The sequence below is a fragment of the Lycium barbarum genome, chromosome 11, assembly GCF_019175385.1.
Source record: "Lycium barbarum isolate Lr01 chromosome 11, ASM1917538v2, whole genome shotgun sequence".
Classification (NCBI taxonomy): domain Eukaryota; kingdom Viridiplantae; phylum Streptophyta; class Magnoliopsida; order Solanales; family Solanaceae; genus Lycium; species Lycium barbarum.
In genome coordinates, this window is record NC_083347.1 from 94,090,670 (window position 1) to 94,112,674 (window position 22,005).

Below are 22,005 nucleotides of genomic sequence, written 5' to 3' on the forward strand. Positions count from 1 at the left end.
AATGAAAATTGTGCACCAATTTGGAGCAAAATTGAAATTGAATGGGATAACAGGTGTTTTTTCAAAAATCGGCTCGGCCAAACCGCCTTGCGGCAGTTTGGGCGGCTAGATCTCGCAAAAATACGCAAAATCAAAAAACAAATCGCGTAAATCGGACGTGCGAGCGCAAAGTTATGACCGTTTAAAGTTTCACCAATTTACAACTACTTTTTTCCCTATACTCATTATTTGATAATTTTATCTTATCAATTTATATAACTACTTAAGGTCATGCCACATCAAACATCACTTATAATCGAGCACTTTTGTTTTGAATCATGCCTTGTCTTGGTTGGGTGCATGGTGCATGTTTTAATAATATATCTTACTTTAAAAAGATCGCAACATATTCGAAATAAAGTTAAGCATTAAAAAATAACACACTTAAATCTAAACCCTAATAATAAAAAACTTTAAGCTAATGACAACTGGTCTTCAAACAAAAATGGACTTCGAGCACTTTTCAACCACTAAAACAACGACCCGAAGTTTTGCTTATCCTTGATGTATTGAGCCTACCTTATTAATCACACAAAAATAAGTTGGATTCTATATAAAATATTGAAGTTCCGAAGTCTCGAAGCATGATTAATCAATGGCGGAAGTATGGAAAAATTGTGAAAAAAAAGAGCACCCAGAATTACGCAGTAAAGGTTAGACTTTTCAATTGACTTATCATAAAGTCGTTTGCAATGATATTACTATCAATTATGAATAATATTTAATTAATACTAAAAGATAAGAGAGTTTATATAAAGACCAAAAGTTTATGATTATGATATAAAATCTGAATACTGAGGGAAAGGTTGTAGTGGGAAGGATCATTCAATAGGTTTTATGTGGTGCAAATTTGAATTAATTGACGACACTTTCACAAGAAATTTATCCAAATAAAACTACAAAGTAGTACTAGGATGGGTGACCCCCTGGGAAGTCCTCGTGTTGCATCCCTCCTTTTGTCGCTTTTAATTATATATTATTTTGCAAAAATAACGCCCGGGCCGAGATGTGAAAAGGACAGGCTTTTAGTTAAGCGTGGGCGCGGGGAGGAAAGGGCTTAATAGAATTTAGAGCGCTAGGAATGACGGATGCGATCATACCAGCACTAACGCACTCGGATCCCATCAGAACTCCGAAGTTAAGCGTGCTTGGGCGAGAGTAGTACTAGGATGGGTGACCCCCTGGGAAGTCCTCGTGTTGCATCCCTCCTTTTGTCGCTTTTAATTATATATTTTTTGCAAAAATAACGTCCGGGCCGAGATGTGAAAAGGACAGGCTTTTAGTTAAGCGTGGGCGCGGGGAGGAAAGGGCTTAATAGAATTTAGAGCGCTAGGAATGACGGATGCGATCATACCAGCACTAACGCACCGGATCCCATCAGAACTCCGAAGTTAAGCGTGCTTGGGCGAGAGTAGTACTAGGATGGGTGACCCCCTGGGAAGTCCTCGTGTTGCATCCCTCCTTTTGTCGCTTTTAATTATATATTTTTTATCACTAGAATTTTACTAAAGATGAATGAAAATTGTGCACCAATTTGGAGCAAAATTGAAATTGAATGGGATAACAAGTGTTTTTTCAAAAATCGGCTCGGCCAAACCGCCTTGCGGCAGTTTGGGCGGCTAGATCTCGCAAAAATACGCAAAATCAAAAAACAAATCGCGTAAATCGGACGTGCGAGCGCAAAGTTATGACCGTTTAAAGTTTCACCAATTTACAACTACTTTTTTCCCTATACTCATTATTTGATAATTTTATCTTATCAATTTATATAACTACTTAAGGTCATGCCACATCAAACATCACTTATAATCGAGCACTTTTGTTTTGAATCATGCCTTGTCTTGGTTGGGTGCATGGTGCATGTTTTAATAATATATCTTACTTTAAAAAGATCGCAACATATTCGAAATAAAGTTAAGCATTAAAAAATAACACACTTAAATCTAAACCCTAATAATAAAAAACTTTAAGCTAATGACAACTGGTCTTCAAACAAAAATGGACTTCGAGCACTTTTCAACCACTAAAACAACGACCCGAAGTTTTGCTTATCCTTGATGTATTGAGCCTACCTTATTAATCACACAAAAATAAGTTGGATTCTATATAAAATATTGAAGTTCCGAAGTCTCGAAGCATGATTAATCAATGGCGGAAGTATGGAAAAATTGTGAAAAAAAAGAGCACCCAGAATTACGCAGCTAAAGGTTAGACTTTTCAATTGACTTATCATAAAGTCGTTTGCAATGATATTACTATCAATTATGAATAATATTTAATTAATACTAAAAGATAAGAGAGATTATATAAAGACCAAAAGTTTATGATTATGATATAAAATCTGAATACTGAGGGAAAGGTTGTAGTGGGAAGGATCATTCAATAGGTTTTATGTGGTGCAAATTTGAATTAATTGACGACACTTTCACAAGAAATTTATCCAAATAAAACTACAAAGTAGTACTAGGATGGGTGACCTCCTGGGAAGTCCTCGTGTTGCATCCCTCCTTTTGTCGCTTTTAATTATATATTATTTTGCAAAAATAACGCCCGGGCCGAGATGTGAAAAGGACAGGCTTTAGTTAAGCGTGGGCGTAGAGCCGGGGGGGGGGGGGGGAGGGGGAGGAAACGGCCTAAAAGAATTTAGAGCGCTAGGAATGACGGATGCGATCACACCAGCACTAACGCATCGGATCCTATCAGAACTCCGAAGTTAAGTGTAGTTGGGCGAGAGTAGTACTAGGATGGGTGACTCCCTGGGAAGTCCTCGTGTTGCATCCCTCCTTTTGTCGCTTTTAATTATATATTATTTTGCAAAAATAACGTCCGGGCCGAGATGTGAAAAGGACAGGCTTTTAGTTAAGCGTGGGCGCGGGGAGGAAAGGGCTTAATAGAATTTAGAGCGCTAGGAATGACGGATGCGATCATACCAGCACTAACGCACCGGATCCCATCAGAACTCCGAAGTTAAGCGTGCTTGGGCGAGAGTAGTACTAGGATGGGTGACCCCCTGGGAAGTCCTCGTGTTGCATCCCTCCTTTTGTCGCTTTTAATTATATATTTTTTATCACTAGAATTTTACTAAAGATGAATGAAAATTGTGCACCAATTTGGAGCTAAATTGAAATTGAATGGGATAACAAGTGTTTTTTCAAAATCGGCTCGGCCAAACCGCCTTGCGGCAGTTTGGGCGGCTAGATCTCGCAAAAATACGCAAAATAAAAAAAAAATCGCGTAAATCGGACGTGCGAGCGCAAAGTTATGACCGTTTAAAGTTTCACCAATTTACAACTACTTTTTTCCCTATACTCATTATTTTATAATTTTATCTTATCAATTTATAGAACTACTTAAGGTCATGCCACATCAAACATCACTTATAATCGAGCACTTTTGTTTTGAATCATGCCTTGTCTTGGTTGGGTGCATGGTGCATGTTTTAATAATATATCTTACTTTAAAAAGATCGCAACATATTCGAAATAAAGTTAAGCATTAAAAAATAACACACTTAAATCTAAACCCTAATAATAAAAAACTTTAAGCTAATGACAACAGGTCTTCAAACAAAAATGGACTTCGAGCACTTTTCAACCACTAAAACAACGACCCGAAGTTTTGCTTATCCTTGATGTATTGAGCCTACCTTATTAATCACACAAAAATAAGTTGGATTCTATATAAAATATTGAAGTTCCGAAGTCTCGAAGCATGATTAATCCCAGAATTACGCAGTAAAGGTTAGACTTTTCAATTGACTTATCATAAAGTCGTTTGCAATGATATTACTATCAATTATGAATAATATTTAATTAATACTAAAAGATAAGAGAGTTTATATAAAGACCAAAAGTTTATGATTATGATATAAAATCTGAATACTGAGGGAAAGGTGGTAGTGGGAAGGATCATTCAATAGGTTTTATGTGGTGCAATTTTGAATTAATTAACAACACTTGCACAAGAAATTTATCCAAATAAAACTACAAAGTAGTACTAGGATGGGTGACCCCCTGGGAAGTCGTCATGTTGCATCCCTCCTTTTGTCGCTTTTAATTATATATTATTTTGCAAAAATAACGCCCGGGCCGAGATGTGAAAAGGACAGACTTTAGTTAAGCGTGGGCGTGGAGCCGGGGGGCGGGGGGGAGTAGGAAATGGCTTAACAGAATTTAGAGCGCTTGGAATGACGGATGCGATCATACCAGCACTAACGCATCGGATCCCATCAGAACTCTAAAGTTAAGCGTGCTTGGGCGAGAGTAGCACTAGGATGGGTGACCCCCTGGGAAGTCCTCGTGTTGCATCCCTCCTTTTGTCGCTTTTAATTATATATTTTTTGCAAAATAACGTCCGGGCCGAGATGTGAAAAGGACAGGCTTTTAGTGAAGCGTGAGCGGGGAGGGGGTGGTAGGAACGACGGATGCGATCATACCTGCACTAACGCACCGGATCCCATCAGAACTCCGAAGTTAAGCGTGCTTGGGCGAGAGTAGTACTACGATGGGTGATCCACAGGGAAGTCCTCGTGTTACAACCCTCCTTTTGTCGCTTTTAATCAAATATTTTTTGCAAAATAGCGTTCTGGCCGTGATGTGAACAAGACAGGCTTTTAGTTAAACGTGGGCGGGGAGGGAGGGGAGGGGGAGGGGAGGAAAGGGTTTAATAGAATTTAGAGCACTAGGAATGACGGATGCGATCATACCAGCACTAACGCACCGGATCCCATCAAAACTGCGAAGTTAAGCAAGCTTGGGCGAGAGTAGTACTAGGATGGGTGACCCCCTGGGAAGTCCTCGTGTTGCATCCCTCCTTTTGTCGCTTTTAATTATATATTTTTTGCAAAATAACGTCGGAGCTGAGATGTGAAAAGGACAGGCTTTTAGTTAAGAGTGGGCGGGGAGGGGGGGATAGGAATGGGTTTGATAGAATTTAGAGCGCTATGAATGACGGATGCGATTATACCAGCACTAACGCACCGGATCCCATAAGAACTCCGAAGTTAAGCGTGCTTGGGCGAAAGTAGTACATGGACGGGTGATCCCCTGGGAAGTCCTCGTGTTGCATCCCTCCTTTTGTCTCTTTTAATTATATATTTTTTACAAATATATCGTCCGGGCCGAGATGTGAAAAAGACATGCCCTTAGTTAAGCGTGGGCGTGGAGCCGGGGGGGGGGGGGGGGGGGGTGGAAAGGGTTTAATAGAATTTAGAGCGCTAGGAATGACGGATGCGATCATACCCGCACCAACGGACCGAATCCCATCGGAACTCCGAAGTTAAGCAAGCTTGGGCGAGAGTAGTACTAGGATGGGTGACCCCCTGGGAAGTCCTCGTGTTGCATCCCTCCTTTTGTCGCTTTTAATTATATATTTTTTGCAAAATAACGTCGGAGCTGAGATGTGAAAAGGACAGGCTTTTAGTTAAGAGTGGGCGGGGAGGGGGGGATAGGAATGGGTTTGATAGAATTTAGAGCGCTATGAATGGCGGATGCGATCATACCAGCACCAATGCCCCGGATCCCATCAAAACTCCGAAGTTAAGCGTGCTTGGGCGAGAATAGTACTAGGACGGGTGACCCCCTGGGAAGTCCTCGGGTTGCATCCCTCCATTTGTCGCTTTTAATTATATATTTTCTGCAAAAATAACGTCCGGGCCGAGATGTGAAAAGGACAGGCCGTTAGTAAAGCGTGGGCGGGGAGGGGGTAAGAAAGGGTTTGATAGAATTTAGAGCGCTAGGAATGACCGATGCGATCATACCAGCACTAATGCGCCGGATCCCATCGGAACTCCAAAGTTAAACTTTCTTAGGCGACAGTAGTACTAGGATGGCTGACCCCCCGGGAAGTCCTCGTGTTGCAAGCCTCTTTTTGTCGCTTTTAATTAAATATTTATTGCAAAAATAACGTCCGGGCCGAGATGTGAAAAGGCCAAGCTATTAGTTAAGCGTGGGTGTGGAGGCGGGGGGGGGGGGGGGGGGGGGGGGAGGAAAGGGTTTAGTAGAATTTAGAGCGCTAGGAATGACGGATGCGATCATACCTGCACTAATGCACCAGATTCCATCAGAACTTCGAAGTTAAGCGTGCTTGGGCGAGAGTAGTACTAGGACAGGTGACCCCCTGCGAAGTCCTCGTGTTGCATCCCTTTTTTTTGTCATTTTTAATTATATATTTTTTACAAAAATAACGTCCGGGCCGAGATGTGAAAAGGAAAAACTATTAGTTAAGCGTGGGCGTGGAGGGGGGGGGGGGGGGGGGGAGCCCCTGGGATACCATGTGTTTTTTCAAAAATTGGCTCGGCCAAACCGCCTTGCAGCGTTTGGGCGGCTAGATCATGCAAAAATACGACCAAAAAAAAATCTCGTAAATCGGACGTCCGAGGCAAAGTTATGACCGTTTAAAGTTTCACCAATTTACAACTACTTTTTTCCCTATACTCACTATTTGATAATTTTATCTTATCAATTTATATAACTACTTAAGGTCATGCCACTTCAAACATCACTGATAATCGAGCACTTTTGTTTTGAATCATGCCTTGTCTTGGTTGGGTGCATGGTGCAGGTTTTAATAATATATCTAATTTTAAAAAGATCGCAACATATTCAAAATAAAGTCAAGCATTAAAAAATAACACACTTAAATCTAAACCCTAATAACAAAAAACATTAAGCTAATGACAACAGGTCTTCAAACAAAAATGGACTTCGAGCACTTTTCTACCACTAAAACAACGACCCGAAGGTTTTGCTTATCCTTGATATATTGAGCCTACCTTATTAATCACACAAAAATAGTAGGATTCTATATAAAATATTGAAGTTTCGAAGTTTCGAAGCATGATTAATGAATAGCCAAAGTACGGAAAAATTGTGAAAAAAAAAGACACCCAGAATTACGCAGTAAAGGTTAGACTTTTCAATTGACTTATCATAAATCCGTTTGCAATCATATTACTATCAATTATGAATAATATTTAATTAATACTAAAAGATAAGAGAGTTTATATAAAGACCAAATGTTTATGATTATGATATAAAATCTGAATACTGAGGGAAAGGTTGTAGTGGGAATGATCATTCAATAGGTTTTATGTGGTGCAAATTTTAATTAATTGACGACACTTTCACAAGAAATTTATCCAAATAAAACTACAGTAGTACTTGGATGGGTGACCGCCTGGAAAGTCCTCGTGTTACATCCCTCCTTTTGTCGCTTTTAATTATATATTTTTTACAAAAATAACGTCCGGGACGAGATGTGAAAAAGACATGCCCTTAGTTAAGCGTGGGCGTGGAGCCGGGGGGGGGGGGGGGGAGGAAAGGGATTAATAGAATTTAGAGCGCTAGGAACGACGGATGCGATCATACCGGCACTAATGCGCCGGATCCCATCAGAACTCCGAAGTTAAGCAAGCTTGGGCGAGAGTAATACTAGGATGGTGACCCCCTGGGAAGTCCTCGTGTTGCATCCCTCCTTTTGTCGCTTTTAATTATATATTTTTGGCAAAATAACGTTCGGACCGAGATGTGAAAAGGATAGGCTGAAAGGCTTTTAGTTAAGAGTGGGTGAGGAGGCTGGGGGAAGGAAACGATTTAATAGAATTTAGAGCACTAGGAATGACGGATGCGATCATACCAGTACTAACGCACCGGATCTCGTCCGAACTCCGAAGTTAAGCAGGCTTGGGCGAGAGTAGTACTAGGATGGGTGACCCCCTGGGAAGTCCTCGTGTTGCATCCCTCCTTTTGTCGCTTTTAATTATATATTTTTTGCAAAATAACGTCCGAGCTGAGATGTGAAAAGGACAGGCTTTTAGTTAAGAGTGGGCGGGGAGGGGGGGGGGGGGGGAGGTAGGAATGGGTTTGATAGAATTTAGAGTGCTAGGAATGACGGATGCGATCATACCAGCACAAATGCGCCGGATCCCATCGGAACTCCGAAGTTAAGCTTGCTTAGGAGAGAGTAGTACTAGGATGGCTGACCCCCCGGGAAGTCCTTGTGTTCTATCCCTCCTTTTGTCTCTTTTAATTTTATATTTTTTACAAAAATAACGTCCGGGCCGAGATGTGAAAAAGACATTCCCTTAGTTAAGCGTGGGCGTGAAGCCGGGGGGAGGAAAGGGTTTAATAGAATTGAGAGCGCTAGGAATGACGGATGCGATAATACCAACACTAACGGACCAAATCCCATCGGAACACCGAAGTTAAGCTTCCTTAGGTGAGAGTAGTACTAGGATGGCTGACCCCCCGGGAAGTCCTCGTGTTGCATCCTTCCTTTTGTCGCTTTTAATTATATATTTTTTATCACTAGATTTTTTCTAAGGATGAATGAAAATTGTGCACCAATTTGGAGCAAAATTGAAATTGAATGGGAGAACAGGTGTTTTTTCAAAAATCGGTTCGGCCAAACCGCCTTGTGGCGATTTGGGAGGCTAGCGTAAAGTTATGACCGTTTAAAGTTTCACCAATTTACAACTACTTTTTTTCGCTATACTCATTATTTGATAAGTTTATCTTATCAATTTATATAACTACTTAAGGTCATGCCACTTCAAACATCACTGATAATCGAGCACTTTTGTTTTGAATCATGCCTTGTCTTGGTTGGGTGCATGGTGCAGGTTTTAATAATATATCTAATTTTAAAAAGACCGCAACATATTCAAAATAAAGTTAAGCATTAAAAAATAACACACTTAAATCTAAACCCTAATAACAAAAAACTTTAAGCTAATGACAACAGGTCTTCAAACAAAAATGGACTTCGAGCACTTTTCTACCACTAAAACAACCACCCGAAGGTTTTGCTTATCCTTGATATATTGAGCCTACCTTATTAATCACACAAAAATAGTAGGATTCTATATAAAATATTGAAGTTTCGATGTTTCGAAGCATGATTAATCAATAGCCAAAGTACGGAAAAATTGTGAAAAAAAAAGACACCCAGAATTACACAGTAAAGGTTAGACTTTTCAATTGACTTATCATAAAGCCGTTTGCAATCATATTACTATCAATTATGAATAATATTTAATTAATACTAAAAGATAAGAGAGTTTATATAAAGACCAAATGTTTATGATTATGATATAAAATCTGAATACTGAGGGAAAGGTTGTAGTGGGAAGGATCATTCAATAGGTTTTATGTGGTGCAAATTTTAATTAATTGACGACACTTTCACAAGAAATTTATCCAAATAAAACTACAGTAGTACTTGGATGGGTGACCGCCTGGAAAGTCCTCGTGTTACATCCTTCCTTTTGTCGCTTTTAATTATATATTTTTTACAAAAATAACGTCCAGGACGAGATGTGAAAAAGACATGCCCTTAGTTAAGCGTGGGCGTGGAGCCGGGGGGGGGGGGGGGGGGAGGAAAGGGATTAATAGAATTTAGAGCGCTAGGAACGACGGATGCGATCATACCGGCACTAATGCGCCGGATCCCATTAGAACTCCGAAGTTAAGCAAGCTTGGGCGAGAGTAATACTAGGATGGTGACCCCCTGGGAAGTCCTCGTGTTGCATCCCTCCTTTTGTCGCTTTTAATTATATATTTTTGGCAAAATAACGTTCGGACCGAGATGTGAAAAGGATAGGCTGAAAGGCTTTTAGTTAAGAGTGGGCGAGGAGGCTGGGGGAAGGAAACGATTTAATAGAATTTAGAGCACTAGGAATGACGGATGCGATCATACCAGTACTAACGCACCGGATCCCGTCAGAACTCCGAAGTTAAGCAGGCTTGGGCGAGAGTAGTACTAGGATGGGTGACCCCCTGGGAAGTCCTCGTGTTGCATCCCTCCTTTTGTCGCTTTTAATTATATATCTTTTGCAAAATAACGTCCGAGCTGAGATGTGAAAAGGACAGGCTTTTAGTTAAGAGTGGGCGGGGAGGGGGGGGGGGGGGAGGTAGGAATGGGTTTGATAGAATTTAGAGTGCTAGGAATGACGGATGCGATCATACCAGCACTAATGCGCCGGATCCCATCGGAACTCCGAAGTTAAGCTTGCTTAGGAGAGAGTAGTACTACGATGGCTGACCCCCCGGGAAGTCCTTGTGTTCTATCCCTCCTTTTGTCTCTTTTTAATTATATATTTTTTACAAAAATAACGTCCGGGCCGAGATGTGAAAAAGACAGGCTGACAGGCTTTTAGTTAAACGTGGGCGTGGAGGCGGGGGGAAAGAAAGGGTTTAATAGAATTTAGAGCGCAAGGAATGACGGATGCGATCAAACGAGCACTAACGCACCGGATCACATCAGAACTCCGAAGTTAAACAAGCTTGGGCGAGAGTAGTACTAGGATGGGTGACCCCTTGGGAAGTCCTCGTGTTGCATCCCTCCTTTTGTCGCTTTTAATTATATATTTTTGCAAAATAACGTCCGAGCTGAGATGTGAAAAGGACAGGCTTTTAGTTAAGAGTGGGCGGGGAGGGGGGGGGGGGGGAGGTAAGAATGGGTTTGATAGAATTTAGAGTGCTAGGAATGACGGATGCGATCATACCAGCACTAATGCACCGCATCCCATCGGAACTCTGAAGTTAAGCTTGCTTAGGAGAGAGTAGTACTAGGATGGCTGACCCCCCGGGAAGTCCTTGTGTTCTATCCCTCCTTTTGTCTCTTTTAATTTTATATTTTTTACAAAAATAACGTCCGGGCCGAGATGTGAAAAACACATGCCCTTAGTTAAGCGTGGGCGTGAAGCCGGGGGGAGGAAAGGGTTTAATAGAATTGAGAGCGCTAGGAATGACGGATGCGATAATACCAACACTAACGGACCAAATCCCATCGGAACACCGAAGTTAAGCTTCCTTAGGTGAGAGTAGTACTAGGATGGCTGACCCCCCGGGAAGTCCTCGTGTTGCATCCTTCCTTTTGTCGCTTTTAATTATATATTTTTTATCACTAGATTTTTTCTAAGGATGAATGAAAATTGTGCACCAATTTGGAGCAAAATTGAAATTGAATGGGAGAACAGGTGTTTTTTCAAAAATCGGTTCGGCCAAACCGCCTTGTGGCGATTTGGGAGGCTAGCGTAAAGTTATGACCGTTTAAAGTTTCACCAATTTACAACTACTTTTTTTCGCTATACTATACTCATTATTTGATAAGTTTATCTTATCAATTTATATAACTACTTAAGGTCATGCCACTTCAAACATCACTGATAATCGAGCACTTTTGTTTTGAATCATGCCTTGTCTTGGTTGGGTGCATGGTGCAGGTTTTAATAATATATCTAATTTTAAAAAGACCGCAACATATTCAAAATAAAGTTAAGCATTAAAAAATAACACACTTAAATCTAAACCCTAATAACAAAAAACTTTAAGCTAATGACAACAGGTCTTCAAACAAAAATGGACTTCGAGCACTTTTCTACCACTAAAACAACCACCCGAAGGTTTTGCTTATCCTTGATATATTGAGCCTACCTTATTAATCACACAAAAATAGTAGGATTCTATATAAAATATTGAAGTTTCGATGTTTCGAAGCATGATTAATCAATAGCCAAAGTACGGAAAAATTGTGAAAAAAAAAGACACCCAGAATTACACAGTAAAGGTTAGACTTTTCAATTGACTTATCATAAAGCCGTTTGCAATCATATTACTATCAATTATGAATAATATTTAATTAATACTAAAAGATAAGAGAGTTTATATAAAGACCAAATGTTTATGATTATGATATAAAATCTGAATACTGAGGGAAAGGTTGTAGTGGGAAGGATCATTCAATAGGTTTTATGTGGTGCAAATTTTAATTAATTGACGACACTTTCACAAGAAATTTATCCAAATAAAACTACAGTAGTACTTGGATGGGTGACCGCCTGGAAAGTCCTCGTGTTACATCCTTCCTTTTGTCGCTTTTAATTATATATTTTTTACAAAAATAACGTCCAGGACGAGATGTGAAAAAGACATGCCCTTAGTTAAGCGTGGGCGTGGAGCCGGGGGGGGGGGGGGGGAGGAAAGGGATTAATAGAATTTAGAGCGCTAGGAACGACGGATGCGATCATACCGGCACTAATGCGCCGGATCCCATTAGAACTCCGAAGTTAAGCAAGCTTGGGCGAGAGTAATACTAGGATGGTGACCCCCTGGGAAGTCCTCGTGTTGCATCCCTCCTTTTGTCGCTTTTAATTATATATTTTTGGCAAAATAACGTTCGGACCGAGATGTGAAAAGGATAGGCTGAAAGGCTTTTAGTTAAGAGTGGGCGAGGAGGCTGGGGGAAGGAAACGATTTAATAGAATTTAGAGCACTAGGAATGACGGATGCGATCATACCAGTACTAACGCACCGGATCCCGTCAGAACTCCGAAGTTAAGCAGGCTTGGGCGAGAGTAGTACTAGGATGGGTGACCCCCTGGGAAGTCCTCGTGTTGCATCCCTCCTTTTGTCGCTTTTAATTATATATCTTTTGCAAAATAACGTCCGAGCTGAGATGTGAAAAGGACAGGCTTTTAGTTAAGAGTGGGCGGGGAGGGGGGGGGGGGGAGGTAGGAATGGGTTTGATAGAATTTAGAGTGCTAGGAATGACGGATGCGATCATACCAGCACTAATGCGCCGGATCCCATCGGAACTCCGAAGTTAAGCTTGCTTAGGAGAGAGTAGTACTACGATGGCTGACCCCCCGGGAAGTCCTTGTGTTCTATCCCTCCTATTGTCTCTTTTTAATTATATATTTTTTACAAAAATAACGTCCGGGCCGAGATGTGAAAAAGACAGGCTGACAGGCTTTTAGTTAAACGTGGGCGTGGAGGCGGGGGGAAAGAAAGGGTTTAATAGAATTTAGAGCGCAAGGAATGACGGATGCGATCAAACGAGCACTAACGCACCGGATCACATCAGAACTCCGAAGTTAAACAAGCTTGGGCGAGAGTAGTACTAGGATGGGTGACCCCTTGGGAAGTCCTCGTGTTGCATCCCTCCTTTTGTCGCTTTTAATTATATATTTTTGCAAAATAACGTCCGAGCTGAGATGTGAAAAGGACAGGCTTTTAGTTAAGAGTGGGCGGGGAGGGGGGGGGGGGGAGGTAAGAATGGGTTTGATAGAATTTAGAGTGCTAGGAATGACGGATGCGATCATACCAGCACTAATGCACCGCATCCCATCGGAACTCTGAAGTTAAGCTTGCTTAGGAGAGAGTAGTACTAGGATGGCTGACCCCCCGGGAAGTCCTTGTGTTCTATCCCTCCTTTTGTCTCTTTTAATTTTATATTTTTTACAAAAATAACGTCCGGGCCGAGATGTGAAAAACACATGCCCTTAGTTAAGCGTGGGCTGGGAGGGGGGTAGGAAAGGGTTTGATAGAATTTAGAGCGCTAGGAATGACGGATGCGATCATACCAGCACTAACGCACCGGATCCCATCAGAACTCCGAAGTTAAGCGTGCGTGGGCGAGAGTAGTACTAGGATGGGTGACCCCATGGGAAGTACTCGTGTTGCATCCCTCCTTTTGTCGCTTTTTATTAAATATTTATTGCAAAAATAACGTCCGGGCCGAGATGTGAAAGGACAGGCTTTTAGTTAAGAGTGGGCGTGGAGGCGGGGGGGAGGGGGGGTAGGAAAGGGTTAAATAGAATTTAGAGCGCTAGGAATAGCGGATGCGATCATACCAGCACTAACGCCAAGGATTCCATAAGAACTCCGAAGTTAAGCGTGCTTGGACAAGAGAAGTACTTGGATGGGTGACCCCCTGGGAAGTCCTCGTGTTACATCCCTCTTTTTGTCCTTTTTAATTATATAGTTTTTGCAAAAATAACGTCCGGGCCGAGATGTGAAAAAGACAAGCTGTTAGTTAAGCCTTGGAGGCGGGGTGGGGAGGGGGGGGGGGGGAGGAAAGGGTTTAATAGAATTTAGAGCGCTAGGATTGATGAATGCGATCATACCTGCAATAACGCACCGGATCCCATCAGAACTCCGAAGTTAAGCGTGCTTGGGCGAGAGTAGTACTAGGATGGGTGACCCCCTGGGAAGTCCTCGTGTTGCATCCCTCCTTTTGTAATTTTTAATTATATATTTTTTACAAAAATAACGGCCGGGCCGAGATAGGAACGACGGATGCGATCCTACCGGCACTAATGCGCCGGATGTCATCAGAACTCCGAAGTTAAGCAAGCTTGGGCGAGAGTAGTACTAGGATGGTGACCCCCTGGGAAGTCCTCGTGTTGCATCCCTCCTTTTGTCGCTTTTAATTATATATTTTTGGCAAAATAACGTCCGGGCCGAGATGTGAAAAGGACAGGCTTTTAGTTAAGCGTGGGCGGGGAGTGGGGGTGAGCCCCTGGGAAGTCCTCGTGTTGCATCCCTCCTTTTGTCGCTTTTAATTATATATTTTTTATCACAAGATTTTTACTAACGATGAATGAAAATTGTGCACCAATTTGGAGCAAAATTTAAATTGAATGGGATAACATGTGTTTTTTTGAAAAATCGGCTCGGCCAAACCGCCTTGCGGCGTTTGGGCGGCCAGATCACGCAAAAATACGACAAAAAAAAATCGCGTAAATCGGACGTCTGAGCGCAAAGTTATGACCGTTTAAAGTTTCACCAATTTACAACTACTTTTTTCCCGATACTCAGTATTTGATAATTTTATCTTATCAATTTATATAACTACTTAAGGTCATGCCACATCAAACATCACTGATAATCGAGCACTTTTGTTTTGAATCATGCCTTGTCTTGGTTGGGTGCATGGTGCATGTTTTAATAATATATCTTATTTTAAAAAGATCGCAACATATTCGAAATAAAGTTAAGCATTATAAAATAACACACTTAAATCTAAACCCTAATAATAAAAAACTTTAAACTAATGACAACAGGTCTTCAAACAAAAATGGACTTCGAGCACTTTTCAACCACTAAAACAACGACCCGAAGTTTTGCTTATCCTTGATGTATTGATCATACCCTATTAATCACACAAAAATAAGTTGGATTCTATATAAAATATTGAAGTTCCGAAGTCTTGAAGCATGATTAATCAATGGCGGAAGTATGGAAAATTGTGAAAAAAAAAGACACCCAGAATTACGCAGTAAAGGTTAGACTTTTCAATTCACTTATCATAAAGTCGTTTGCAATGATATTACTATCAATTATGATTAATATTTAATTAAGACTAAAAGATATGAGAGTTTATATAAATACCAAATAATTATGATTATGATATAAAATCTGAATATTGAGGGAAAGGTTGTAGTGGGAAGGATCATTCAATAGGTTTTATGTGGGGCAAATTTGAATTAATTGACGACACTTTCACAAGAAATTTATCCAAATAAAACTACAAATTAGTACTAGGATGGGTGACCCCGTGGGAAGTCCTCGTGTTGCATCCCTCCTTTTGTCGCTTTTAATTATATATTTTTTACAAAAATAACGTCCGGGCCGAGATATGAAAAGGACAGGCTTTTAGTTAAGCATGGGCGGGGAGGGGGGGGGGGGTAGGAAAGGGTTTAATAGAATGACGGATGCGATCATACCTGCACTAACACACCGGATCCCATCAGAACTCTGAAGTTAAGCGTGCTTGGGCGAGAGTTGTACAAGGATGAGTGATCCCCTGGGAAGTCCTCGTGTTGCATCCCTCCTTTTGTCGCTTTTAATTATACATTTTTACAAAAATAACGTCCGGGCTGAGATGTGAAATGGAAAGGCTTTTAGTTAAGAGTGGGCGTGGAGGCGGGGAGGGGGGGGGGGTAGGAAAGGGTTAAATAGGAATTTAGAGCACTAGGAATAGCGGATGCGATCATACCAGCACTAACGCCAAGGATTCCATCAGAACTCCGAAGTTAAGCGTGCTTGGGCGAGAGTAGTACTTAGATAGGTGACCCCCTGGAAAGTCCTCGTGTTACATCCCTCCTTTTGTCGCTTTTAATTATATATTTTTTGCAAAAATAACGTCCGGGCAGAGATGTGAAAAGGACAAGCTGTTAGTTAAGCGTGGGCGTGGAGACGGGGGGGAAGGTTTAATAGAATTTAGAGCGCTAAGAATGACAAATGCTATCATAACAGCACTAATAAGTCGGGTTAAGCGTGGGCGTGGAGCCGGGGGGGGGGGGGGTGGAGAGGAAAGGGCTTAATAGAATTTAGAATGCTAGGAATGACGGATGCGATCATACCAGCACTAACGCACCGAATCCCATCGGAACTCCGAAGTTAAGCTTTCTTAGGCGCGAGTAGTACTAGGATGGCTGACCCCCTGGGAAGTCCTCGTGTTGCATCCCTCCTTTTTTCGCTTTTAATTATATATTTTTTTGCAAAAATAACGTCCGGACCGAGATGTGAAAAGGACAGGCTGACAGGCTTTTAGTTAAGCGTGGGCGTGGAGGCGGGGGGAAGGAAAGGGTTTAATAGAATTTAGAGTGCTAGGAATGACGAATGCGATCATACCAGCACTAACGCACCAGATCCCATCAGAACTCCGAAGTTAAGCATGCTTGGGCGAGAGTAGTACTAGGATGGGTGACCCCCTATGAAGACCTCGTGTTGCATCCCTCCTTTGCTCTCTTTTAATTATATATCTTTTGCAAAATAACGTCCGGGCCGAGATGTGAAAAGGACAGGCTTTTAGTTAAGCGTGGGGGGGAGGGGGTAGGAAAGGGTTTGATAGAATTTAGAGTGCTAGGAATGACGGATGTGATCATACCAACACTAATGCGCCGGATCCCATCGGAACTCAGAAGTTAAGCTTGCTCAGGCGAGAGTAGTACTAGGATGGCTGTCCCCCCGGGAAGTCCTTGTGTTGCATCCCTCCTATTGTCGCTTTTAATTTTATATTTTTTGTAAAAATAACGTCCGGGACGAGATGTGAAAAGGACAGGCTTTTGGTTAAGCGTGGGCGTGGAAGCGGGCGGGGGGGGCGGGGGGATGGAGGAAAGGGTTTAATAGAATTTAGAGCACTAGGAACGACGGATGCGATCATACCTGCACTAATGCACCGGATCCCATCAGAACTCCGAAGTTAAGCGTTGTTGGGCGAGAGTAGTCCTAGGATGGGTGACCCCCTGGGAAGTCCTCGTGTTGCATCCCTCCTTTTGTCGCTTTTAATTATATATTTTTTGCAAAAATAACGTCGGGGCCGAGATATGAAAAGGACAGGCTTTTAGTTAAGAGTGGGCGTCGAGGGGGGGGGGGGGTAATAAAGGGTTTAATAGAATTTAGAGCGCTAGGAATTGCGGATGCATTCCTACCAGCACTAACGCACCGGATCCCATCAGAACTCCGAAGATAAGCGTGCTTGGGCGAGAATAGTACTTGGATGGGTGATCCCTCGGGAAGTCTTTGTGTTGCATCCCTCCTTTTTTCGCTTTTAATTATATATTTTTTGCAAAGATAACGTCCGGGCCGAGATGTGAAAAGGACAGGCTTTTAGTTAAACGTGGGTGTGGAGGCGGGGTGGAGGAAAGGATTTAATAAAATTTAGAGCACTAGGAATGAAGGATGGGATCATACTCGCACTAACGGACCGAATCCCATCGGAACTCAGAAGTTAAGGGTTCTTGGGCGAGAGTAGTACTAGGATGGGTGCCCCTGGGAAGTCCTCGTGTTGCATCCCTCTTTTTGTCGCTTTGAATTATATAATTTTTGCAAAAATAACGTCGGGGCTGAGATGTGAATAGGACCGGCTTTTAGTTAAGCGTGGGCTTGGTGGAGCGGGGGGGGGGGGGGGGGGGGGGCAAATGGTTTAATAGAATTTAGAGCGCTAGGAATGGCGGATGCGATCATACCAGCACTAACGCGCCGGATCCTATCAGAACTCCGAAGTTAAGCGTGCTTTGGCGAGAGCAGTACTAGGATGGTTGACCCCCTGGGATGTCCTCGTGTTGCATCCCTTCTTTTGTCGCTTTTAATTATATATTTTTTGGAAAAATAACGTCCGGGCTGAGATGTGAAAAGGATAGGGTTTTAGTTAAGTGTGGGCTTGGAGGCGGCGGGGAGAGGAAAGGGTTTAATAGAATTTAGAGCGCTAGGAATGACGGATGGTTGACCCCCTGGGATGTAACACCCCGTAAACTTGAACTAGGTGTGAATTTGTAAAAATCTAGTGTTAAGATGATATTTTATCTATATGAACCCATTCTTGATGAATTCGGGTGAAATATTGTAGTTTTGATGTCAAACCAACTATTGAAGTTCTTAAGGGCTCTTAAATTCGCCTAAGTTTTGGTAGGTCTGTCTTCTGGCCGAGTTTGATGAAAATTTGTTGCGAATTTGGGAAAACTTCCTTGATAAAAGTTGTAGATCTTTGAAATATATTTCCAACGGTAGGTCGCCCAGCCCAAACAAAGTTGTGTACAAAAGGTTATGCCCGTTTTACTGAAGCCTGTCTTCGCTAGAAATTTGGCCTGTGTTACGGTGAGACGTTACGAACAGTAACACGTGTTACGGGCCGTAACATCTCAAAAATCACCAGAACTCTCTGGACATTTCCACTAAAGGACAGTCCAAAGAACGGTCCGTAACACGAAGGACGGTCCGTCCTTCGGGTGCATCCTTTGGCCCGTTTTCACCAGAAAAGTATAAATAAGACACTTGTTTTGTTTATTCCTCCACTTTCTAAACAACCCTAAGGACGAAAATCATTCCTCCAAGTCTCTAAATCAAAGGTAAGAACATCCCTAACATTACTAATCGATTCTAACATCAAACCCATAATTCTTAACATGATTCTTGTGACCAAAACCTAGGGTTTGCAACATAATTCTTCCCAAAGTGATTCAAGTTAGGGTTTGGGTGTTCTTCATTAGAAAGTGAATTGTTAAACTTTGTTTAACATATTAAGGTATGTCTCTTTTGAAAATTCTTTTTGACTATGAAGGTGATTTGTATGTCTCTCTTTTGAAAACTTATTTTGAATGAAAATCACTTTTGAAACTATTGTTGGAAGTATAAATTTTATTCAATATTCTTTAATGGATGAAAGGAAAAGTAATTCTTTTCATGGTTCTTGAACTCCAATTCATGTCTAAATGGTGGTTAATGTGTGTGAGGGGACAAACCCACATTAAACCTAGATTGTAACAAACCCTAAATATGTATATGATATTATGAATGTTTTCCTCGATAAGAGATGCTTAATGATGAAGGATAACGATTGGTAATGATATTGGAATTCTCTTGATGGATGATTTAACTAGTTACTTGAAAGGTTGTTGACTCATTAAAGTATGTTATCACGAATTGTGGAAATTGAAACTTGTTTAAAGAAATGAAACGTTTTCAAGACATTCTTTGAAATGATTTATCTTTACGATATGGCATAACAAACCTTAATGGTAAATGGTGATGTGACTACTTTAAGATGAATTGTAATTCGGCTTTTAAGCTATAAACTCTGTTGATGTGATTTTGCCTAGCCATTCGGGAGGATGAGTGGTCACCGAGGATTTCATATTCCGGTGCATTTATGCCTAGCCATTCGGGAGGATGAGTGGTCACCGAGGATTTCATATTCCGGTGTATTTATGCCTAGCTACTCGGGAGGAAGGGTGGTCACTATGGATCCGAGTGTGGTAATTGCCTAGCCATTCGGGAGGAAGAGTGGCCACTACCGGGTTCGCTACCCCGAGTGTGGTTAATGCCTAGCTATTCGTGAGGAAGGATAGCCACCGAGAATTTCATATTCCGGTGTGGTGCGATGTGACAAGGGAACCCTACGGTTATCCCTTCGATTTGATTGATTCTTGGGCCTGTATTGACATGTGTGATATTCTTATTTTCTCATGGAACTGTTGTTGACAATCATGATCAATTTGAAAGGCATAATTGAAAGTTGTAACTTGACAAAAGACTTTATAATCGGTTTTGATAATTCTTATTGAGATACACATGCTGAATACCTGTTTTTATATTGATTAATGGCTTTGTAAACTGTTTAACAAATGATATTAAGAATCACAAAGTGGAATGACTATTTTTATACTATCGTTTCAGAACTGATTTCTTTATGTATTATTATATTTTATTTTTATAATATTTGTTGTCCCCGAGGCACTCACTGAGTACGAAAGTACTCAGGCATACCATTGTTGTTTTTTATGGTATGTTAGGAAACGGAGAAGAGCAGGTTCGTGATACTCTCGACGCTTAGGAGAACTTGCTGTTGTTGTTGATTTGGTGAGCCCACATCCTTGTTTGTGGGACACTTCTTGTTTCATTTTTTATTCTAGATTTCCGGGCTGCGACCCGAAGTTAGACGATTGTTATGTCTCTTAGAAGCTCCATAGATAGTTGCCAGAATTGTGAGTAGATTGTCAAAGTCTCGTATGACTTAATGGGTGTTTGCCACGTTTATGACTATTACTTATATTAGACTTCCGCTGATCTTATTTCATAATTATGATCCTGATATATGCAGTTATTTATAACTTTGTTTAATTTAATAGGAAAGATTATTAAGAAGGAACATGACGTTACATTTATTTTATAAACTATTAGAGGTGAACGTTGAATCTGGCGGGTTCAAGTGTTATTATTGCATTGTTTAGGGTCTTCCGATGTTGTTCATGACGTCGGATGCCGGTCACGTCTAGGGTGGGTATCGGGGCACGACATGGGAAGTCCTCGTGTTGCATCCCTCCTTTTGTCGCTTTTATTAATATATTTTTTGCAAACATAACATCCGGGCCAAAATGTGAAAAGGACAGGCTTTTAGTTAAGCGTGGGCGTGGAGACGGGGGAGGAAAAGGTTTAATAGAATTTACAGTGCTAGGAATGGCTGATGCAATCATACCAGCACTAGCGCACCGGATCCCACAAGAACTCTGAAGTTAAGTGTGCATGGGCGAGAGTAGTACTAGGATGGGTGACCCCTGGGAAGTCCTCGTGTTGTATCCCTCCTTTTGTCGCTTTAATTATATATTTTTTGCAAAATAAACGTCCGGGCCGAGATGTGAAAAGGACCGGCTTTTAGTTAAGCGTGGGAGTGGAGGCGTAGGGGGGTGGCGGAATGGATTTAATAGAATTTAGAGCGCTAGGAATGATGGATGCAATCATACCTGCACTAATGCACCAGATCCCATCGAAACTCCGAAGTTAAGCGTGCTTGGGAGAGAGTAGTACTAGGATGGGCGAACCCCTAGGAAGTCCACGTGTTGCATCCCTCCTTTTGTCACTTTTAATTATATATTTTTTGAAAAAATATCGTCCGGGCCGAGATGTGAAAAGGACAGGCTTTTAGTTAAGCGTGGGCGGGGAGGTGGGGGGGGGGGGGGGGAGGAAAGGGTTTAATCGAATTTAGAGCGCTAGGAATGACGGATGTGATCATACCAGCACTAACGCACCGGATCCCATCAGAACTCTGAAGTTAAGCGTGCTTGGGCGAAAGTAGTACTAGGATGGGTGACCCCCTAGGAAGTTTTCGTGTTGCATCCCTCCTTTTGTCGCTTTTAATTATATATTTTTTGCAAAAATATCGTCCGAGCCGAGATGTGAAAATGACAGGCTTTTAGTTAAGCGTGGGCGGGGAGGTCGGGGGGGGGGGGGGGGGGGGGAGGAAAGGGTTTAATAGAATTTAGAGCGCTAGGAATGACAGATGTGATCATACCAGCACTAATGCACTGGATCCCATAAGAACTGCGAAGTTAAGCGTGCTTGGGCGAGAGTAGTACTAGGATGGGTGACCCCCTGGGAAGTCATCGTGTTGCATCCCTCCTTTTGTCACTTTTATTTATATATTTTTTGCAATGTCCGGGCCGAGATGTGAAAAGGACAGGCTTTTAGTTAATCTTGGGCGTTAGGGGGGGGGGGGGGGGTGGGGGGAGAAGGGTTTAATAAAATTTAGAGTGCTAGGAATGGCGGATGCAATCCTACCAGCACTAACGCACCAGATCCCATCAGAACTCTGAAGTTAAGCGTGCTTGGGCGAGAGTAGTACTAGGATGGGTGACCCCCTAGGAAGTCCTCGTGTTGCATCCCTCCTTTTGTCGCTTTTATTTAT

The 22,005-nt window shown here is 41.9% G+C and overlaps 35 non-coding genes and 10 pseudogenes across 35 annotated transcripts; all 45 read left to right on the forward strand.

The window, feature by feature from the left end:
• Window positions 1–1,125: 1,125 nt before the first annotated feature.
• On the forward strand, window positions 1,126–1,245 carry LOC132620790 (5S ribosomal RNA). Its single transcript, XR_009575219.1, has one exon. It is a non-coding gene; the product is annotated as a 5S ribosomal RNA (ribosomal RNA).
• Window positions 1,246–1,379: 134 nt separating this feature from the next.
• Window positions 1,380–1,498, forward strand: LOC132620755 (5S ribosomal RNA). Its single transcript, XR_009575184.1, has one exon. It is a non-coding gene; the product is annotated as a 5S ribosomal RNA (ribosomal RNA).
• A 1,203-nt stretch (window positions 1,499–2,701) lies between these two features.
• On the forward strand, window positions 2,702–2,820 carry LOC132620932 (5S ribosomal RNA). The gene has a single exon (XR_009575358.1). It is a non-coding gene; the product is annotated as a 5S ribosomal RNA (ribosomal RNA).
• Window positions 2,821–2,955: 135 nt separating this feature from the next.
• LOC132620756 (5S ribosomal RNA) lies at window positions 2,956–3,074 on the forward strand. The gene has a single exon (XR_009575185.1). It is a non-coding gene; the product is annotated as a 5S ribosomal RNA (ribosomal RNA).
• Window positions 3,075–4,230: 1,156 nt separating this feature from the next.
• On the forward strand, window positions 4,231–4,349 carry LOC132620881 (5S ribosomal RNA). Its single transcript, XR_009575307.1, has one exon. It is a non-coding gene; the product is annotated as a 5S ribosomal RNA (ribosomal RNA).
• A 111-nt stretch (window positions 4,350–4,460) lies between these two features.
• LOC132620888 (5S ribosomal RNA) lies at window positions 4,461–4,579 on the forward strand. Its single transcript, XR_009575314.1, has one exon. It is a non-coding gene; the product is annotated as a 5S ribosomal RNA (ribosomal RNA).
• Window positions 4,580–4,730: 151 nt separating this feature from the next.
• LOC132620911 (5S ribosomal RNA) lies at window positions 4,731–4,849 on the forward strand. Its single transcript, XR_009575336.1, has one exon. It is a non-coding gene; the product is annotated as a 5S ribosomal RNA (ribosomal RNA).
• A 141-nt stretch (window positions 4,850–4,990) lies between these two features.
• On the forward strand, window positions 4,991–5,109 carry LOC132620896 (5S ribosomal RNA). Its single transcript, XR_009575322.1, has one exon. It is a non-coding gene; the product is annotated as a 5S ribosomal RNA (ribosomal RNA).
• Window positions 5,110–5,265: 156 nt separating this feature from the next.
• On the forward strand, window positions 5,266–5,384 carry LOC132620927 (5S ribosomal RNA). Its single transcript, XR_009575353.1, has one exon. It is a non-coding gene; the product is annotated as a 5S ribosomal RNA (ribosomal RNA).
• A 141-nt stretch (window positions 5,385–5,525) lies between these two features.
• On the forward strand, window positions 5,526–5,644 carry LOC132620892 (5S ribosomal RNA). Its single transcript, XR_009575318.1, has one exon. It is a non-coding gene; the product is annotated as a 5S ribosomal RNA (ribosomal RNA).
• A 139-nt stretch (window positions 5,645–5,783) lies between these two features.
• On the forward strand, window positions 5,784–5,902 carry LOC132620962 (5S ribosomal RNA; annotated as a pseudogene).
• A 160-nt stretch (window positions 5,903–6,062) lies between these two features.
• LOC132620907 (5S ribosomal RNA) lies at window positions 6,063–6,181 on the forward strand. Its single transcript, XR_009575333.1, has one exon. It is a non-coding gene; the product is annotated as a 5S ribosomal RNA (ribosomal RNA).
• A 1,211-nt stretch (window positions 6,182–7,392) lies between these two features.
• LOC132620912 (5S ribosomal RNA) lies at window positions 7,393–7,510 on the forward strand. Its single transcript, XR_009575337.1, has one exon. It is a non-coding gene; the product is annotated as a 5S ribosomal RNA (ribosomal RNA).
• Window positions 7,511–7,660: 150 nt separating this feature from the next.
• LOC132620864 (5S ribosomal RNA) lies at window positions 7,661–7,779 on the forward strand. Its single transcript, XR_009575289.1, has one exon. It is a non-coding gene; the product is annotated as a 5S ribosomal RNA (ribosomal RNA).
• A 151-nt stretch (window positions 7,780–7,930) lies between these two features.
• Window positions 7,931–8,049, forward strand: LOC132620951 (5S ribosomal RNA; annotated as a pseudogene).
• Window positions 8,050–8,191: 142 nt separating this feature from the next.
• Window positions 8,192–8,310, forward strand: LOC132620974 (5S ribosomal RNA; annotated as a pseudogene).
• A 1,143-nt stretch (window positions 8,311–9,453) lies between these two features.
• Window positions 9,454–9,571, forward strand: LOC132620920 (5S ribosomal RNA). The gene has a single exon (XR_009575346.1). It is a non-coding gene; the product is annotated as a 5S ribosomal RNA (ribosomal RNA).
• Window positions 9,572–9,721: 150 nt separating this feature from the next.
• On the forward strand, window positions 9,722–9,840 carry LOC132620843 (5S ribosomal RNA). The gene has a single exon (XR_009575269.1). It is a non-coding gene; the product is annotated as a 5S ribosomal RNA (ribosomal RNA).
• A 150-nt stretch (window positions 9,841–9,990) lies between these two features.
• Window positions 9,991–10,109, forward strand: LOC132620948 (5S ribosomal RNA; annotated as a pseudogene).
• Window positions 10,110–10,261: 152 nt separating this feature from the next.
• LOC132620913 (5S ribosomal RNA) lies at window positions 10,262–10,380 on the forward strand. Its single transcript, XR_009575338.1, has one exon. It is a non-coding gene; the product is annotated as a 5S ribosomal RNA (ribosomal RNA).
• A 149-nt stretch (window positions 10,381–10,529) lies between these two features.
• On the forward strand, window positions 10,530–10,648 carry LOC132620960 (5S ribosomal RNA; annotated as a pseudogene).
• Window positions 10,649–10,790: 142 nt separating this feature from the next.
• LOC132620976 (5S ribosomal RNA) lies at window positions 10,791–10,909 on the forward strand (annotated as a pseudogene).
• A 1,146-nt stretch (window positions 10,910–12,055) lies between these two features.
• On the forward strand, window positions 12,056–12,173 carry LOC132620921 (5S ribosomal RNA). The gene has a single exon (XR_009575347.1). It is a non-coding gene; the product is annotated as a 5S ribosomal RNA (ribosomal RNA).
• A 150-nt stretch (window positions 12,174–12,323) lies between these two features.
• On the forward strand, window positions 12,324–12,442 carry LOC132620845 (5S ribosomal RNA). Its single transcript, XR_009575271.1, has one exon. It is a non-coding gene; the product is annotated as a 5S ribosomal RNA (ribosomal RNA).
• A 149-nt stretch (window positions 12,443–12,591) lies between these two features.
• Window positions 12,592–12,710, forward strand: LOC132620949 (5S ribosomal RNA; annotated as a pseudogene).
• A 152-nt stretch (window positions 12,711–12,862) lies between these two features.
• On the forward strand, window positions 12,863–12,981 carry LOC132620915 (5S ribosomal RNA). Its single transcript, XR_009575341.1, has one exon. It is a non-coding gene; the product is annotated as a 5S ribosomal RNA (ribosomal RNA).
• Window positions 12,982–13,129: 148 nt separating this feature from the next.
• Window positions 13,130–13,248, forward strand: LOC132620961 (5S ribosomal RNA; annotated as a pseudogene).
• A 140-nt stretch (window positions 13,249–13,388) lies between these two features.
• LOC132620792 (5S ribosomal RNA) lies at window positions 13,389–13,507 on the forward strand. The gene has a single exon (XR_009575220.1). It is a non-coding gene; the product is annotated as a 5S ribosomal RNA (ribosomal RNA).
• A 151-nt stretch (window positions 13,508–13,658) lies between these two features.
• Window positions 13,659–13,777, forward strand: LOC132620943 (5S ribosomal RNA). Its single transcript, XR_009575369.1, has one exon. It is a non-coding gene; the product is annotated as a 5S ribosomal RNA (ribosomal RNA).
• A 154-nt stretch (window positions 13,778–13,931) lies between these two features.
• Window positions 13,932–14,050, forward strand: LOC132620826 (5S ribosomal RNA). The gene has a single exon (XR_009575253.1). It is a non-coding gene; the product is annotated as a 5S ribosomal RNA (ribosomal RNA).
• A 65-nt stretch (window positions 14,051–14,115) lies between these two features.
• On the forward strand, window positions 14,116–14,233 carry LOC132620944 (5S ribosomal RNA). The gene has a single exon (XR_009575370.1). It is a non-coding gene; the product is annotated as a 5S ribosomal RNA (ribosomal RNA).
• Window positions 14,234–15,533: 1,300 nt separating this feature from the next.
• Window positions 15,534–15,652, forward strand: LOC132620859 (5S ribosomal RNA). Its single transcript, XR_009575285.1, has one exon. It is a non-coding gene; the product is annotated as a 5S ribosomal RNA (ribosomal RNA).
• Window positions 15,653–15,805: 153 nt separating this feature from the next.
• Window positions 15,806–15,924, forward strand: LOC132620942 (5S ribosomal RNA). Its single transcript, XR_009575368.1, has one exon. It is a non-coding gene; the product is annotated as a 5S ribosomal RNA (ribosomal RNA).
• Window positions 15,925–16,172: 248 nt separating this feature from the next.
• Window positions 16,173–16,291, forward strand: LOC132620936 (5S ribosomal RNA). The gene has a single exon (XR_009575361.1). It is a non-coding gene; the product is annotated as a 5S ribosomal RNA (ribosomal RNA).
• A 152-nt stretch (window positions 16,292–16,443) lies between these two features.
• LOC132620874 (5S ribosomal RNA) lies at window positions 16,444–16,562 on the forward strand. Its single transcript, XR_009575299.1, has one exon. It is a non-coding gene; the product is annotated as a 5S ribosomal RNA (ribosomal RNA).
• A 137-nt stretch (window positions 16,563–16,699) lies between these two features.
• On the forward strand, window positions 16,700–16,818 carry LOC132620947 (5S ribosomal RNA; annotated as a pseudogene).
• Window positions 16,819–16,977: 159 nt separating this feature from the next.
• On the forward strand, window positions 16,978–17,096 carry LOC132620885 (5S ribosomal RNA). The gene has a single exon (XR_009575311.1). It is a non-coding gene; the product is annotated as a 5S ribosomal RNA (ribosomal RNA).
• A 147-nt stretch (window positions 17,097–17,243) lies between these two features.
• On the forward strand, window positions 17,244–17,362 carry LOC132620917 (5S ribosomal RNA). Its single transcript, XR_009575343.1, has one exon. It is a non-coding gene; the product is annotated as a 5S ribosomal RNA (ribosomal RNA).
• Window positions 17,363–17,505: 143 nt separating this feature from the next.
• On the forward strand, window positions 17,506–17,622 carry LOC132620956 (5S ribosomal RNA; annotated as a pseudogene).
• Window positions 17,623–17,780: 158 nt separating this feature from the next.
• On the forward strand, window positions 17,781–17,899 carry LOC132620923 (5S ribosomal RNA). Its single transcript, XR_009575349.1, has one exon. It is a non-coding gene; the product is annotated as a 5S ribosomal RNA (ribosomal RNA).
• A 2,886-nt stretch (window positions 17,900–20,785) lies between these two features.
• On the forward strand, window positions 20,786–20,903 carry LOC132620934 (5S ribosomal RNA). The gene has a single exon (XR_009575360.1). It is a non-coding gene; the product is annotated as a 5S ribosomal RNA (ribosomal RNA).
• A 147-nt stretch (window positions 20,904–21,050) lies between these two features.
• Window positions 21,051–21,169, forward strand: LOC132620941 (5S ribosomal RNA). The gene has a single exon (XR_009575367.1). It is a non-coding gene; the product is annotated as a 5S ribosomal RNA (ribosomal RNA).
• A 152-nt stretch (window positions 21,170–21,321) lies between these two features.
• On the forward strand, window positions 21,322–21,440 carry LOC132620819 (5S ribosomal RNA). Its single transcript, XR_009575246.1, has one exon. It is a non-coding gene; the product is annotated as a 5S ribosomal RNA (ribosomal RNA).
• Window positions 21,441–21,598: 158 nt separating this feature from the next.
• LOC132620916 (5S ribosomal RNA) lies at window positions 21,599–21,717 on the forward strand. Its single transcript, XR_009575342.1, has one exon. It is a non-coding gene; the product is annotated as a 5S ribosomal RNA (ribosomal RNA).
• Window positions 21,718–21,864: 147 nt separating this feature from the next.
• LOC132620822 (5S ribosomal RNA) lies at window positions 21,865–21,983 on the forward strand. The gene has a single exon (XR_009575249.1). It is a non-coding gene; the product is annotated as a 5S ribosomal RNA (ribosomal RNA).
• The last annotated feature ends 22 nt before the right edge of the window (window positions 21,984–22,005 follow it).